General features: G+C 38.7%; 2 non-coding genes across 2 annotated transcripts; both read left to right on the forward strand.

The window, feature by feature from the left end:
• Positions 1–1541: 1541 nt before the first annotated feature.
• Positions 1542–1734, forward strand: LOC121878823. Its single transcript, XR_006091231.1, has one exon. It is a non-coding gene; the product is annotated as a U2 spliceosomal RNA (small nuclear RNA).
• A 10999-nt stretch (positions 1735–12733) lies between these two features.
• LOC121878825 lies at positions 12734–12926 on the forward strand. The gene has a single exon (XR_006091233.1). It is a non-coding gene; the product is annotated as a U2 spliceosomal RNA (small nuclear RNA).
• Positions 12927–17578: the final 4652 nt, after the last annotated feature.

The following is a 17578-nucleotide window of genomic DNA, read 5'->3' on the forward strand; positions in this document are numbered from 1 at the left end:
TGCATATCTTTTTGTTGTATACACATCTGATTTATGATTAGTAGAATGTTAAAGAGCTCTTGTTAAGACTAGTTTTGGGCGGGCTAACCAGCTCCTTTTGATGTAATTGTCAATAAATGTTTTGAATTTGAATTTGAATTTGACCCTTGATGGCGCTTAGTGAGTCTAACTGCCATTATTGTTGGGGAAGTAAAGACATGGCCTCCTTGAAGAGTTACTGCCATCTAAACCATCAATGGGGTTTACACTCGTTGTACTGATCATGGTTGAAGAATGAATAGCACCATCAATTTTCTTTCGCTTATCGACCAAGTGGGAAGTATTATCTTCACTGCTCGTACCCTCTCCATTCCTCCTTTCATTCTTCTTTTTGCTCTTCGCAATTTTAAACGGCTCTTGTTCTTCACATTCACTGCTGCTAGACAGCTCCAAATCCGTCAACAGTCCTCCAGCAGTACCCTGGGCTACATTGCTGTGAGTGCTGTATCCACCACCCAATTCCGTCATTTTAGTAAGCGACCTGCTCGTCGAAGCTCTTCCGCCAGCCATGACCGTACGTGTCCAGCCAGGGAGGTGTAGGAGAGCGACCTGCACGTCCGACCAGTACGGCCAGCGTTCCAGAAGTGATTTCCTGACAAGGACCCTCTATAGGTATACGTTGAGATTTTGGAGATAAGGAGATTGACATGTTCTTTCAGGAGATTAATGGCTTTCTTGAATAGACAATTGACACTAACTAAACTACAAACATCAGATTCTCTGATGTTTGGGCATTAAAATGATCTAATTTCAGTAGTATTCAGAAACTCCTGGCTTTCCCCAGGGACGCTATCACGGGATGCCATTCGTACTGGCAGACTCGACACTCACTTATTTGACAAGTGTTACCAACAATAAAGAAGGTTGAAGCTTTCAACATCACTCACAAAGGATCTTGAATGCTTTAACTGTATTGAGACATATCTAAGTGGACTCAAAACAATGGCGTCCTCTCTCACATTTAAATTCACTTTATAGAGAGGTTGGTGTCAGGAAGTCAGAGAAAATGAACGGCACCCAAGCTTGGGAGCGATGAGAAAACGGATGCCTTAGATGGGAGACTCAATAAAGAAGGCATAGTTACATGTTTTGTGGGCTATTGAGCGCAATATGAATCGTCTGATTCTCCTTTAACTGACGTGTATGGCCGTGGTCATTACGCTAACACTGGTCAATAATATTCATAAAGAAAGAATGAAAAAAAAACGCACCAGCCACCCGCCCGAACAGCGGGCGATTAAGCAAATAAGTGGTTAAATAATAGTGATTTATGTTTGCTTGTTTTTAGATTACATGCTAATATAACAATGAAGTGTAAAGAATAATATAATGATTGGTTAGATAAATACCATTTAGTTATCTATACTTTTAGTTTTGTTGTATATGAGTTTGACGGTTTATCTACAAACATCTCTCGTCACAGACCCTTGTTGCACCAATTTAAAAGCAAGGTAATGTTATTATGCAATGTCCATTGCTTTAATCGCAACAACATTTTTGACATCGCTTCTCGGCCTTTTGGCTAAGATCAAAGTGTAGTATCTGTTCTTATCAGCTTAGTATCTGATACGATCCCCATGTGGGATCTTCGATATTAAACTGATTTTTGGATCTTGGCGAAGTGCTAGGGGCTTGCCCCACCTTTGCCGCGGATTGGCCCGGTATTGCAGTGACTCCGGGATCGGTCCACTCCCCAAGGGGAGAAATTAAATCATTTTATTATACATAACTTTTGAGTAAGATGGCGATGGACATAGTGTATTATAATCGCTGTACATAGTATAGTATGTCACTTTTACTTTTACTTTTATTCTCTTCGCCACTGATCGGCTTGTTAGCCGCTTGGGCGATCGGTCATGTCTCTGATTACTTTTCCTTTTCATTTATCTTCTTCACCAAAAGATCGGCTCGCTAGCCGCCCGGCGATCGGTCACGTCTCTATCACGCACTGTTGGCAAATACTGAGCAGGCACCGGCTCCTGAATGTACCTGAACCCGCTCCAGTGTTGGTCAAGTTTGTCTTGAAAGAGCTCACACTCGGTGCCGTCACAACACTCTCTGGTAGATTGTTCCAAGAGTTTACAACCCTCACTCCGAAAAAGTTTGCCCTCACAGTTTTCTGGACTTGCGGCTTCTTCAATCTTGAGTTGTGACCCCTTGTGAGGCGAGCGTCCGCCAGCTCCAAGTAAGAACACTCAACTGAGTAGTGCTCCCTGAGATGCTTATACACCTCAACTAGGTCCCCCCTTGCCCGTCTGTAGTATAAGCTAGGCAAGTTCAGGCGCTCCAATCTCTCAGGGTAGCTGTGGTGCCGAAGTGCAGGCACCAGTCTGGTGGCCCTCCTTTGGACATTTTCAACCAACTGACAGTCCCTAGCATATCTCGGGGACCAGATGGGGTGACAGTACTCCAGATGGGGAAGCACTTCACTCCTGAAGATCGTTACGAAGGACGGACCGTCTAGATATCTAATCGACCTTCTTATAAGACCCAATAATTTGTTTGCCTGATTTACCTTCTTCTCGCAATGGCCCGAGAACTTCAGCTCATTGTCAACATACACGCCTAGGTCCTTCTCACATACAGTCTCAACTAGTGCAGTTTCTTCATCCCGTTGGGACATATGATACGCCTCCTTACCGTTGGTACGCCCCAGGTGCATCCTCTTACACTTCGTGACATTGAATCTCAGCAGCCATTTCTTCGACCATTTCTGGAGCCCACAGAGGTCCTTCTGCAGCTCTTCACAGTCCGCTTAGTTCCTAATTTCCCGAAATAACTTGGTGTCATCGGCAAACATTTGTATGGAGGAGTGTACAACGTCAGGCATGTCATTTATGAAACAAACAAACAACAGCGGGCCCAATACACTGCCCTGTGGTACCCCACTTGTGACAGGTACAGATGACGATTTCGTGCCATTAATCACCACACACTGCTTGCGGTCATGTAGAAAGTCTTCTATCCACGCTAGGACATTTCCCCGAATTCAGGTACCCTTCCAGTTTGATTTTCAGCCTTTCGTGGGGTACACTGTCGAAAGTCTTGGCAAAATCTAGGTAAATAATGTCGATATTACCACCCCGTTCCAGAATATGGGTCAGACACAGGTGCGACCTTTTTCTGGGTTGCAAAAAAGCACGATGTAACTCCATTTATTCGGTCCTTGGGTGGTTACCATCTGAATTTGAATTGAATTGAATCAGATTATTTAGCCAGAAAAAAACAGATACAGAGTGGATAATAATAACAATATTAACATGGCTGAGCCACTTGAGAACCTGAGCTCTCTTTTTAGACACCTGATACATACTCTACATTTATCTCAAGGAAGTATTATGTAACATTTAGTATCATCTGGAATAGTACAATAGGATGGTGGTAATAAGAACATCTTATAATGTTACCACGGTTATCACTTCAATATTTATTAATTTTATTTATTTATTATTTTTTATTTATATTGTTACGCCGTCTCTTAATTTACTTTAATATCCAAGGTTCTGGGCGTAACCAAAAAAAAAAGTGAAGTAAATTAAAAGGGAATAAAAATAAATAAAGTAAACCTTTAAGAATTTAATTAAATTAGATATTAACACAATAAAGAGCCTCGTAGGCTGTCACAACAAATTGATTCACTATCGAAACCTTTAAGACACAAATGATACGAAAACATCGAAACAGGATTACGTTAACACTGCATAAACATATAAATAACGAACACAAAAAATAACTATCGTGAAACAACACTGAATTACTTCAATGTAACTAAGCAAACACTGATGGACACATAAGAGACATAAATAGGTACTCGAATAGATATACCACATTGGTGGCGACAGGAACAACACAAATAAAATAAGTATAAGTAACAGGTGACGGATGTCACTCCAAAAAACGTGAACTGAATGACAAGGAGGACTGGACTGAACTCAGTCTACAGGTGGACTACTATATATAGGGTCGGCTCTGGCGCCAATGCGACCCACCTGTTAAACATGGGTCGTTTAACGATGCAGATGGTCGTTAGAGAAACAAAGAATGCTTGTTACAATACTAAATGAAGAAATAAGATGGGCTTCAACAAATAATAACAGTTAAAACCTTAACAGCACAGGGTAAGGTGACTAGATTATATAATGGTAAATATAACACATCATTACAGGAATAATATGGAACAACATGGAAGCATGTTATATAAAAAAATAGGAAAATACAACACGGTCATAACAATATATATATATATATATATATATATATATATATATATATATATATATATATATATATATATATATATACATAAATTACAGTGGAATTGAAAAGCATAAGTATAATGGGGGAGCAGTACATCATAGGTTGTACAGTAGTAAGGTTGAACAAGAGGACAGCTGTCGGAATTATGTGTAGTTGGCAACAAGAGATCGTGGGCCCTTCGTGCACCTGTGCCGTCCGGCAGACAGAGGTACAGCGACATCGTTTGCCAGCGTAAATAAAATGGGTCATTAATGCCTTCCTAAAGAAACTATCGACATGGGATCAGGTTTGTTCCACTCTACGATTTTTTTCCGATTTTTCCACCAAGTTTGATGAAAAAACGATTGTGCCGTTTCTGCTGTCCAGCACAGACACACGGCTATTCCTATACTATATTAGAGGGATTGTCGTGGTTGTTATAAACATGGTCGTGGTTGTTATAATCATGATCGTGGTTATTATAATCACGGTCGTGGTTGTTATAATCATGGTCGTGGTTGTTATAATCATAGTCGTGGTTGTTATAATAATGGTCGTGGTTGTTATGATCATAGTCGTGGATGTTATAATCATGGTCGTGGTTGTTATAATCATGGTCGTGGTTATGATCATGGTCGTGGTTGTTATAATCAGTCGTGGTTAGAATTACACGGGTTATGTGACTGGTAGTCGTGGTTGTTATAATCTGAAGTACGGTCGCTATAATCGCGGTCGGCGCTGTTATAATCATGTAGGTCGTTATGATCATGGTCGTGGTTGTTATAATCATGGTCGTGGTTGTTATAATCATGGTCGTGGTTGTTATAATCATGGTCGTGGTTATGATCATTCGTCGTGGTTGTTATAATCATGGTCCTGGTTGTTATTATTATGGTCGTGATTGTTACAATAAGGGTCATACCTGAGACTAACACAGGTAGAATAAACCCCACACCTAATCTTTAATCTCAATAAACCCAGATTAACCTCACCTAATCAACAGGATTACAGATCATTACGATTGTACCACCAATACCGATACATTTCACACTGGATTAATAACAAAACATTTAATCACATTTTCAATAGCTAATGTCTTACGGATACTGTAAGTGTCTAGAATACTATTGGAAGGAATAGAATAAAGATTAGAATAATTAGTTAAAGAAATATTCGCCATAAGGAGAGGTTAAAATCATAAAAAAATTATTATGAATCACCGATGAACATTCCAAGAAAAATTATCTTATGAAGAGAAGCGACCTTGATTCTGGTTAGATTAGTCACCATCTGCTTAAGTCATCACCTGTGTTAAATAATCATAGTCATCATCTACATTAGTCAGTTTTAGGCCCATCTCACATGACTGACCTACCATCGATGTTCTTTCCGCGCGAGGGTGTTAGTTTCCAATGCGTCTTATTATTTCCGCTGGTGGATGTAAGACCAGCTACCCTCACTGACGCAGCTACTGCATGGTCAATTTGTTGTTCTTGTTTATAAATGCCTTCTAATCTGTGTCAAGTCTATCTGTCTATTGCCATCCCAACTGATTGTTCGTCTGCGTGGTGTTTGACTGTAAGCCCTTCTGTACTCTTTGTGTCGTCAAAACTTTCTGTCTTATCCGTTGTTGGCGTGTGTCTGCCTGTTTGTCTAATGCGAACCAATCAGTCAGCTCTGTCTGTCTGTCTGTCATGTTAGTTGCCATATTGTCTATTTGTGCATGTATGAATCTGTCTATTTTTTGTCAACCTCCTGTCTGTTTCACTGTCTATATTCACCATGTGTCGATTGTTGTCATTTCTGTCTGTCTTTATGTACGCGTCTGTCTTATATGTTGTCTTTGTCTTTCATAAGTCTGTCTATCTGTCTGTCTTTCTGTGTGTCCTTGAATCTGTCTGTATTATGTCTATGTCTTTTGTTTGTCCGCTTCTCTCTCTCTCCATTTTTATGGATACTATCTCTATCTTTATTTATATATCCCTATGTCTCCCCATTACACTACTCATCATATTTAGCAATTTTTCTTCCTTATTAAATAGGTGATTTTAATATGGTATTCTGGGAACTTTAAAAAAACACATCCCTCCATTCATACCTCCACCTCTCACTATCCCTTTCTCCCATCTCCTATACTCTCTCGCCTCTTAAGAATAATAATGCTTCAGTCGCTCTTCTTCTCCTTCTCTTCTCCCTTTCTATCTTCTCCATGCACCCTAAGTTGATATCTTATTCACAGTCATTGCAATTAAGCACATACTAGTGGGTACTGAGAACGTTGAACTATAACCAGAGACTCATGGATAACTGCCCCCCACCTGTTATTCTTCAACTATTCAAGTCGTTTCACTTTTATTCTTCTATTACATCATTCTTTCCTAATCAACATGGCACAAGAGAAAAGTAAGAGAGCTGTATGATAACTCAATCATCCTGCCGGCTGATAGTATACAACATTTTTGCATAAATGATTAATCACCACATTTTCACCGTTGACAGATGCCATAACGCAGGAACAGACAGACAGACAGACACACGCCTAGTCCTATAGTATATTAAATTATGTTTATTGCAATGGTAATTACTTATCTATTTACATGACATCAATACTATTAGAATGAACATATGCATGAAGATCCGTTAACCTTTTTTCAAACTATTAACATTCGAGGAAATAAGAACATTCTTTTTGGAGTAGTCCCTTGGATTTTCCATATATTCCAAAACAGAGTCAAGAATGATCGTCATTCCCTACATTTACTACATTCTCTTTAGAAACCGAACCAACTCTATTTCCTAACAGACAATGATTACCATTTTGCTCTAGATTGCTATCCACAAAAACATTATTGGATTCCGTCTCTACTAACGTTTAATTTTCTTTTAAATTATCTTTATTAACAACAGCAACATCACTACAGTATATGGCACAAGATTCACGAAGTATTTTTTGATATCCAATACTGCTTGTTTGAACTCATCGATCTCCTTACGGAGTTCTACTAGATTGTTAGGGGCTATAAGGTTATTGCCCCCGTTACCAATGTCCTTCTGTGCTGCTGCATTACGTATTTCCATACGCTTTTCCCACACATTTACAGCACTTGGTGTCCCTGCAACATCGCTCCTTACAGCGTCACCTTTATCCTCTTGATTAGTGGACTGAGCTCGTTATTGCAATTGATGATCTTTCGGTTTTTTAGGACACACCCAGGAGCTGGCATTGTGAGCACCCCCACAATTTCAACATTTTGGTGTAATTTTCTCCTTCGCCTTAAGTTTATCTCCACATACCTTAGATTCATGCATTTTTCCACAGAATCTACATCGAAAATCATTATGGCATTTCCACGCCATGTGCCCCCACTTGCAACACTTATAGCATATTAGTGGAGATTCGTTGTCGACAGCAACCCGTTTATATCCCAAACATCTCACAACTAAGAGGTTATCAAAGTTTTGAATTACCAGCTGATTTGACTGTAAATTGTAGAGGTTTGACGACTTATATCAAAGATGATATTCCAGCATCTTTTCATTCCGCTCTAAAAATAAACGGTACCGAGTATTTGTGTGTTAGTATTACGCTTCAAGATGCTACACTGTTCATTATTAATGCTTATGTGCATGCTGACTCCTTGACAGCTGATGATCTGCCGGACATTATTTTTGCTGATGATTGTTTACTAATTGGTGATTTGAACGCTAGGCACATCAATCTTGGCAATAGAGGTTCTCAAAATCACAATGGAATGGTTCTGAAAAATATCGTAGACTCTATAGAAGATGCTAGGGTCCTCTGAGCTGGTGAGCCGACACATGTTAAATGGGGTAGACTTGATTATGCAATACTTTTTAATATGTTAGATGTGCATGCAAATTTGAATATTGTGGATCCGCTTTTGAGTGATCAATTTGCAATTAAATTGAAGCTTCATTTGAACAAAAATTTTTATGTTAACAATAGGAAAAGGCATACAATAACAGTAGGCCAACATAGTGAATTGGTAGCCAAAGTCGGCGAGTGGTATAAAGCGTACAAAAAGCTTGGAATTAAAGTTGAAAACATATTTTATGATGATTTGTTAGTAGTGATTGATTCCATTTTGAATAAGCCAAGGAGACAGTATGGATATAACACAAAACCTAAGCCTAGGTATTATAATGATAAGATTATAAAGGGGTGGAATAAGTTACTGAGGAAATGTCATAGTAAGTGGAGTAAAGATCCTAGCAATGAAAAAAACCGGAAAACTCTGATTGAAGTGGCAGAGTGTACAACAGAGTTCAATCAGAAAGCCAGAAGTATGTATTGGAGTGGTTTTTTTGAGAGAGATTGCTCAATCAAAATTTTTGAATCAGGTTTGGGATGGTGTGAATAGGGTAAGAGGAGTCAAGAAGAAATTTAATGTTCATCCCAATCTAAACGCCAAAGCTAATGAACTAATGAATAAGTGGGCGTATGCATCTAATTATGAGTGTCTCCCATGTAATGTTCAGATTTACTTGAGGAATTCAAGATCTATGAAGCGAAGGTTGGTGAATATCCAAAGTACTGAAAGTGAGGAAACCTGTGTTCCTTTTATTAAGGATGAAATTCTGAATGCTGTAAAGAGAGGGAAGTCTAGTGCTCCTGGCAGGGATGGTCTAACTTATGATGTTATAAATTATCTTATAAGTATGGAGGACAACCCAATTCTAGATCTCTTTAATTTGTCATATGAAAATGGAAGACTGCCAGTGAAATGGAATATGGCACTCATTGTTCCTATGCCTAAGGGCGATAATGATTATAGACCCATATCCTTAACATCTTGTCTATCTAAAATGATGGAGTGAATGGTATTAAATAGATTATTGTACAAAATTGATGGTTTCTTGTTTAGTAATTTGTTTGGATTTTTAAAGGGTAAAAGCACTACAGATTGTGTGATTAAATGTCTTAGTAATGCTAATGTCAACTGTAGACTGTTTGTAGACCTTAAAAGTGCCTTTGATAAGGCAAATAAGGAAGTGATCTTACAAAGTCTTGTAAGTAAAGATATAAAAGGGAAATTAGTGATGTGGATTACAGATTACTTAACTGACAGAAAAGCGAGTGTCTAGTTTCAAGGTCATGAATCGGAAGAAAATAGTCTAGGGTTGGGTACCCCACAAGGTGGAGTTCTTAGCCCTATGCTTTTTAATATTCTTATGGACAGAATAGCTAGTTACAAATTCCAGGGCGAGTCCCAAGTAATCATTTATGCTGATGACATTCTGATCCAAGGTAAGAATGAGGAAGATATGTCTAGGGTCATTGATCAGCTGCAATATCTTTGTATCTCCTTGGGACGGGTCATTAATGAAAATAAAACCAAATTTAGTCAAGGGCAGTAAATGGAAAAGTATTTTGGTTAAATGGAATAAAATTGCAAAAAAATCCCGTTACAAATATCTGGGAATATTTGTGGGTATAAATAATAATGCTAAGGATCAAATTACTTATGTTAAAAATATATGGACAGCGAGGCTAAAGTTTTGTCAAATAGAGCAAATGGTGTTGGTATACCAGTTTTAAGATCTATGTATTTAAGTACACTTAGAAGTATCATTGATTATTCAGCTCCAGTTCTAGCTTCTTACTCAGGAAAAGATCTTAGGCTATTAGAGCTTATTCAGAATGAAGCAATGAGGATTTTGCTTGGTTGTCCAAGGACAACAAGAATAGAGGTTATGAGGATGGAGCTAAATGTCCCGAGCATAATGCACAGAATTAGGGAGTTGACTGTCATTTCTACTCTAAGGCTTATTAGGCGTGGTGATGGGTATCTGAAGTCTGCTGTTGATAAATTTACTTATGCAATTACTAGTAGTTTTAAGAAGAATACTTATACTAAAGGACTTTGTCAGGTGTTGTTTGAATATAATATTGTAGATTTGTGTGTATCTTTGCCAAACAAAGTTTATTTGAAACCTTGGTTCATGGAGAGTGTATCTGTAAGAATTGATAAGCTAGAGTTTAAAAAAAAAAGAGAATGTAATCCTTTTGAGTTACGGCAAATATTCCTTGAGAAAATATATGAGTACCATAAGGAAAATGTTATTCATATGTACCAGATGGTTCAGTTAATGGAATCGGGCCGATGTATATTGTCATTAGGGAATTTTTTGAATATGGTATTAGTGTTGAAGAAAGAATATCCAAGAGAATTGGGGATAGAAGTTCCAGCACCACTGCTGAACTTTATGTTATATATGTGGGACTTAAGAATGCCTTTGTGAGGGAAAAGACTGTTTTTGGGTTTGTTGACAGTCAAGGTGCTCTATTTGCTCTAAATTCTAAAGAGCCTCTTGATGATGATTTAGTTTTAAAATGTAAGAAGTGTATTCAGGACATAAAATCACTTGGATATGATGTTATTTTATGTGGATTCCATCCCATTGTGGTATTTATATGAATGAGGTTGCTGATGATTTAACTAAGCAAGGGTGTGGCAAAGAAAGTGTAGAATACGATTGTATTTTGGGTATGAAAAGAATAAAATCTGGAATGGTAAAAATCCGACAGCAATGGGAAATGGACAATATTCGGAACATTTTTAACAACGGCAGTAGTAGTTTGAAACATTATGTTCGAGTTTTGAATTCTACAAGTTCTACTTATGGTAAGGCTTCGGTTAAGTATGATATATTTGTGATGAGACTACGCTTTGGATACAAATATTATTGGCAATATATTGAAGGAGCTGGTGGCATTCCTTGTAAACTGTGTGGCTATGTAAAGTCCCATACATTATATCATTACATTATGGAATGTAACTGTTTATCAGATTTTAGGGGTGATGGTATTACTGATATTACAGAGAGGGTTTGTTATTTGATAAACAAAAATATGGTTAAGAATATTATGAAAAAATTCTGTAAGTTTAACATAAGATTATAGATTTTATGCATACTTTTGTTGTATACACATCTGATTTGGCGATTAGCAGAATGTTAAAGAGCTCTTACACTTAGTTTTGGCAATATTAACCAGTTCCTTTTGATGTAATTGCCACAAATGTTTTAATTTGAATTTGAATTTGACCCTTGATGGCGCTATGAGTCTAACTCGCTATTATTGGTGAAGTAAAGATACGCCTCGAAGAGTTACTCGCTATCTAAACCATCACTGTGGGTTTTCATACTGTTGTACTGATCATGGTTGAAGAATGAATATAATTCATCAATTTTCGCTTATCGCCAAGTGGGAAGTATTATCTTCACTGCTCTTCCAAATTTCCATTCCTCCTTTCATTCTTCTTTTTGCTCTTCGCAACTTTAAACGGCTCTTGTTCTTCACATTCACTGCTGCTAGACAGCTCCAAATCCGTCAACAGTCCTCCAGCAGTACCCTGGGCTACATTGCTGTGAGTGCTGTATCCACCACCCAATTCCGTCATTTTAGTAAGCGACCTGCTCGTCGAAGCTCTTCCGCCAGCCATGACCGTACGTGTCCAGCCAGGGAGGTGGAGGAGAGCGACCTGCACATCCGACCAGTACGGCCAGCGTTCCAGAAGTGATTTCCTGACAAGGACCCTCTATAAGTATACGTTGAGATTTTGTAGATAAGGAGTTTGACATGTTCTTTCAGGAGATTAATGGCTTTCTTGAATAGACAATTGACACTAACTAAACTACAAACATCAGATTCTCTGATGTTTGGGCATCAAAATGATCTAATTTCAGTAGTATTCAGAAACTCCTGGCTTTCCCCAGGGACGCTATCACGGGATGCCATTCGTACTGGCAGACTCGACACTCACTTATTTGACAAGTGTTACCAACAATAAAGAAGGTTGAAGCTTTCAACATCACTCACAAAGGGTCTTGAATGCTTTAACTGTAATGAGACATATCTAAGTGGACTCAAAACGATGGTGTCCTCTCTCACATTTAAATTCACTTTATAGAGAGGTTGGTGTCAGGCAGTCAGAGAAAATGAACGGCACCCAAGCTTGTCAGCGATGAGAAAACGAATGCCTCAGATGGGAGACTCAATAAAGAAGGCATAGTTACATGTTTTGTGGGCTATTGAGCGCAATATGAATCGTCTGATTCTCCTTTAACTGACGTGTATGGCCGTGGTCATTACGCTAACACTGGTCAATAATATTCATAAAGAAAGAATGAAAAAAAAACGCACCAGCCACCCGCCCGAACAGCGGGCGATTAAGCAAATAAGTGGTTAAATAATAGTGATTTATGTTTGCTTGTTTTTAGATTACATGCTAATATAACAATGAAGTGTAAAGAATAATATAATGATTGGTTAGATAAATACCATTTAGTTATCTATACTTTTAGTTTTGTTGTATATGAGTTTGACGGTTTATCTACAAACATCTCTCGTCACAGACCCTTGTTGCACCAATTTACAAGCAAGGTAATGTTATTATGCAATGTCCATTGCTTTAATCGCAACAACATTTTTGACATCGCTTCTCGGCCTTTTGGCTAAGATCAAAGTGTAGTATCTGTTCTTATCAGCTTAGTATCTGATACGATCCCCATGTGGGATCTTCGATATTAAACTGATTTTTGGATCTTGGCGAAGTGCTAGGGGCTTGCCCCACCTTTGCCGCGGATTGGCCCGGTATTGCAGTGACTCCGGGATCGGTCCTCTCCAAGGGGAGAAATTAAATCATTTTATTATACGTAACTTTTGAGTAAGATGGCGATGGACATAGTGTATTATAATCGCTGTACATAGTATAGTATGTCACTTTTACTTTTACTTTTATTCTCTTCGCCACTGATCGGCTTGTTAGCCGCTTGGGCGATCGGTCATGTCTCTGATTACTTTTCCTTTTCATTTATCTTCTTCACCAAAAGATCGGCTCGCTAGCCGCCCGGGCGATCGGTCACGTCTCTATCACGCACTGTTGGCAAATACTGAGCAGGCACCGGCTCCTGAATGTACCTGAACCCGCTCCAGTGTTGGTCAAGTTTGTCTTGAAAGAGCTCACACTCGGTGCCGTCACAACACTCTCTGGTAGATTGTTCCAAGAGTTTACAACCCTCACTCCGAAAAAGTTTGCCCTCACAGTTTTCTGGACTTGCGGCTTCTTCAATCTTGAGTTGTGACCCCTTGTGAGGCGAGCGTCCGCCAGCTCCAAGTAAGAACACTCAACTGAGTAGTGCTCCCTGAGATGCTTATACACCTCAACTAGGTCCCCCCTTGCCCGTCTGTAGTATAAGCTAGGCAAGTTCAGGCGCTCCAATCTCTCAGGGTAGCTGTGGTGCCGAAGTGCAGGCACCAGTCTGGTGGCCCTCCTTTGGACATTTTCAACCAACTGACAGTCCCTAGCATATCTCGGGGACCAGATGGGGTGACAGTACTCCAGATGGGGAAGCACTTCACTCCTGAAGATCGTTACGAAGGACGGACCGTCTAGATATCTAATCGACCTTCTTATAAGACCCAATAATTTATTTGCCTGATTTACCTTCTTCTCGCAATGGCCCGAGAACTTCAGCTCATTGTCATCATACACGCCTAGGTCCTTCTCACATACAGTCTCAACTAGTGCAGTTTCTTCATCCCGTTGGGACATATGATACGCCTCCTTACCGTTGGTACGCCCCAGGTGCATCCTCTTACACTTCGTGACATTGAATCTCAGCAGCCATTTCTTCGACCATTTCTGGAGCCCACAGAGGTCCTTCTGCAGCTCTTCACAGTCCGCTTAGTTCCTAATTTCCCGAAATAACTTGGCGTCATCGGCAAACATTTGTATGGAGGAGTGTACAACGTCAGACATGTCATTTATGAAACAAACAAACAACAGCGGGCCCAATGCACTGCCCTGTGGTACCCCACTTGTGACAGGTACAGATGACGATTTCGTGCCATTAATCACCACACACTGCTTGCGGTCATGTAGAAAGTCTTCTATCCACGCTAGGACATTTCCCCGAATTCCGTACCCTTCCAGTTTGATTTTCAGCCTTTCGTGGGGTACACTGTCGAAAGTCTTGGCAAAATCTAGGTAAATAATGTCGATATTACCACCCCGTTCCAGAATATGGGTCAGACACAGGTGCGACCTTTTTCTGGGTTGCAAAAAAGCACGATGTAACTCCATTTATTCGGTCCTTGGGTGGTTACCATCTGAATTTGAATTGAATTGAATCAGATTATTTAGCCAGAAAAAAACAGATACAGAGTGGATAATAATAACAATATTAACATGGCTGAGCCAGTTGAGAACCTGAGCTCTCTTTTTAGACACCTGATACATACTCTACATTTATCCCAAGGAAGTATTATGTAACATTTAGTATCATCTGGAATAGTACAATAGGATGGTGGTAATAAGAACATCTTATAATGTTACCACGGTTATCACTTCAATATTTATTAATTTTATTTATTTATTATTTTTTATTTATATTGTTACGCCGTCTCTTAATTTACTTTAATATCTGCCCCATGTAACTAAAAAAGTGAAGTAAATTAAAAGGGAATAAAAATAAATAAAGTAAACCTTTAAGAATTTAATTAAATTAGATATTAACACAATAAAGAGCCTCGTAGGCTGTCACAACAAATTAATTCACTATCGAAACCTTTAAGACACAAATGATACGAAAACATCGAAACAGGATTACGTTAACACTGCATAAACATATAAATAACGAACACAAAAAATAACTATCGTGAAACAACACTGAATTACTTCAATGTAACTAAGCAAACACTGATGGACACATAAGAGACATAAATAGGTACTCGAATAGATATACCACATTGGTGGCGACAGGAACAACACAAATAAAATAAGTATAAGTAACAGGTGACGGATGTCACTCCAAAAAACGTGAACTGAATGACAAGGAGGACTGGACTGAACTCAGTCTACAGGTGGACTACTATATATAGGGTCGGCTCTGGCGCCAATGCGACCCACCTGTTAAACATGGGTCGTTTAACGATGCAGATGGTCGTTAGAGAAACAAAGAATGCTTGTTACAATACTAAATGAAGAAATAAGATGGGCTTCAACAAATAATAACAGTTAAAACCTTAACAGCACAGGGTAAGGTGACTAGATTATATAATGGTAAATATAACACATCATTACAGGAATAATATGGAACAACATGGAAGCATGTTATATAAAAAAATAGGAAAATACAACACGGTCATAACAATATATATATATATATATATATATATATATATATATATATATATATATATATATATATATATATATATATACATAAATTACAGTGGAATTGAAAAGCATAAATATAATGGGGGAGCAGTACATCATAGGTTGTACAGTAGTAAGGTTGAACAAGAGGACAGCTGTCGGAATTATGTGTAGTTGGCAACAAGAGATCGTGGGCCCTTCGTGCACCTGTGCCGTCCGGCAGACAGAGGTACAGCGACATCGTTTGCCAGCGTAAATAAAATGGGTCATTAATGCCTTCCTAAAGAAACTATCGACATGGGATCAGGTTTGTTCCACTCTACGATTTTTTTCCGATTTTTCCACCAAGTTTGATGAAAAAACGATTGTGCCGTTTCTGCTGTCCAGCACAGACACACGGCTATTCCTATACTATATTAGAGGGATTGTCGTGGTTGTTATAAACATGGTCGTGGTTATTATAATCATGATCGTGGTTATTATAATCACGGTCGTGGATGTTATAATCATGGTCGTGGTTGTTATAATCATAGTCGTGGTTGTTATAATAATGGTCGTGGTTGTTATGATCATAGTCGTGGATGTTATAATCATGGTCGTGGTTGTTATAATCATGGTCGTGGTTATGATCATGGTCGTGGTTGTTATAATCATAGTCGTGGTTGTAATGATCATAGTCGTGGTTGTTATAACGCGGTCGGGTTGTTATAATCATGGTCGTGGCTGTTATAATCATGGTCGCTATATAATCATGGTCGTGCTTGTTTAAAATCATGGTCGTGGTTGTTATAATCTATAGTCGTGGTTGTTATAATCATTATGGTCGTTATAATTATAGTCGGGTTGTTATAATCATGGCTGGGTTGTTATAATAATCATGGTCGAGGTTGTTATAATCATGGTCGTGGTTATGATCATGGTCGTGGTTGTTATAATCATGGTCGTGGTTGTTATAATCATGGTCGTGGTTGTTATAATCATGGTCGTGGTTATGATCATTCGTCGTGGTTGTTATAATCATGGTCCTGGTTGTTATAATCATGGTCGTGATTGTTACAATAAGGGTCATACCTGAGACTAACACAGGTAGAATAAACCCCACACCTAATCTTTAATCTCAATAAACCCAGATTAACCTCACCTAATCAACAGGATTACAGATCATTACGATTGTACCACCAATACCGATACATTTCACACTGGATTAATAACAAAACATTTAATCACATTTCCAATAGCTAATGTCTTACGGATACTGTAAGTATCTAGAATACTATTGGAAGGAATAGAATAAAGATTAGAATAATTAGTTAAAGAAATATTCGCCATAAGGAGAGGTTAAAATCATAAAAAAATTATTATGAATCACCGATGAACATTCCAAGATAAATTATCTTATGAAGAGAAGCGACCTTGATTCTGGTTAGATTAGTCACCATCTGCTTAAGTCATCACCTGTGTTAAATCATCATAGTCATCATCTACATTAGTCAGTTTTAGGCCCATCTCACATGACTGACCCACCATCGATGTTCTTTCCGCGCGAGGGTGTTAGTTTCCAATGCGTCTTATTATTTCCGCTGGTGGATGTAAGACCAGCTACCCTCACTGACGCAACTACTGTATGGTCAATTTGATGTTGTTCTTGTTTATAAATGCCTTCTAATCTGTGTCAAGTCTATCTGTCTATTGCCATCCCAACTGATTGTTCGTCTGCGTGGTGTTTGACTGTAAGCCCGTCTGTACTCTTTGTGTCGTCAAAACTTTCTGTCTTATCCGTTGTTGGCGTGTGTCTGCCTGTTTGTCTAATGCGAACCAATCAGTCAGCTCTGTCTGTCTGTCTGTCTGTCATGTTAGTTGCCATATTGTCTATTTGTGCATGTATGAATCTGTCTATTTTTTGTCAACCTCCTGTCTGTTTCACTGTCTATATTCACCATGTGTCGATTGTTGTCATTTCTGTCTGTCTGTATGTACGCGTCTGTCTTATATGTTGTCTTTGTCTTTCATAAGTCTGTCTATCTGTCTGTCTTTCTGTGTGTCCTTGAATCTGTCTGTATTATGTCTATGTCTTTTGTTTGTCCGCTTCTCTCTCTCTCCATTTTTATGGATACTATCTC

Source organism: Homarus americanus, unplaced genomic scaffold (genome assembly GCF_018991925.1).
Source record: "Homarus americanus isolate GMGI-L3 unplaced genomic scaffold, GMGI_Hamer_2.0 scaffold3366, whole genome shotgun sequence".
NCBI classification, from domain to species: Eukaryota; Metazoa; Arthropoda; class Malacostraca; order Decapoda; family Nephropidae; genus Homarus; species Homarus americanus.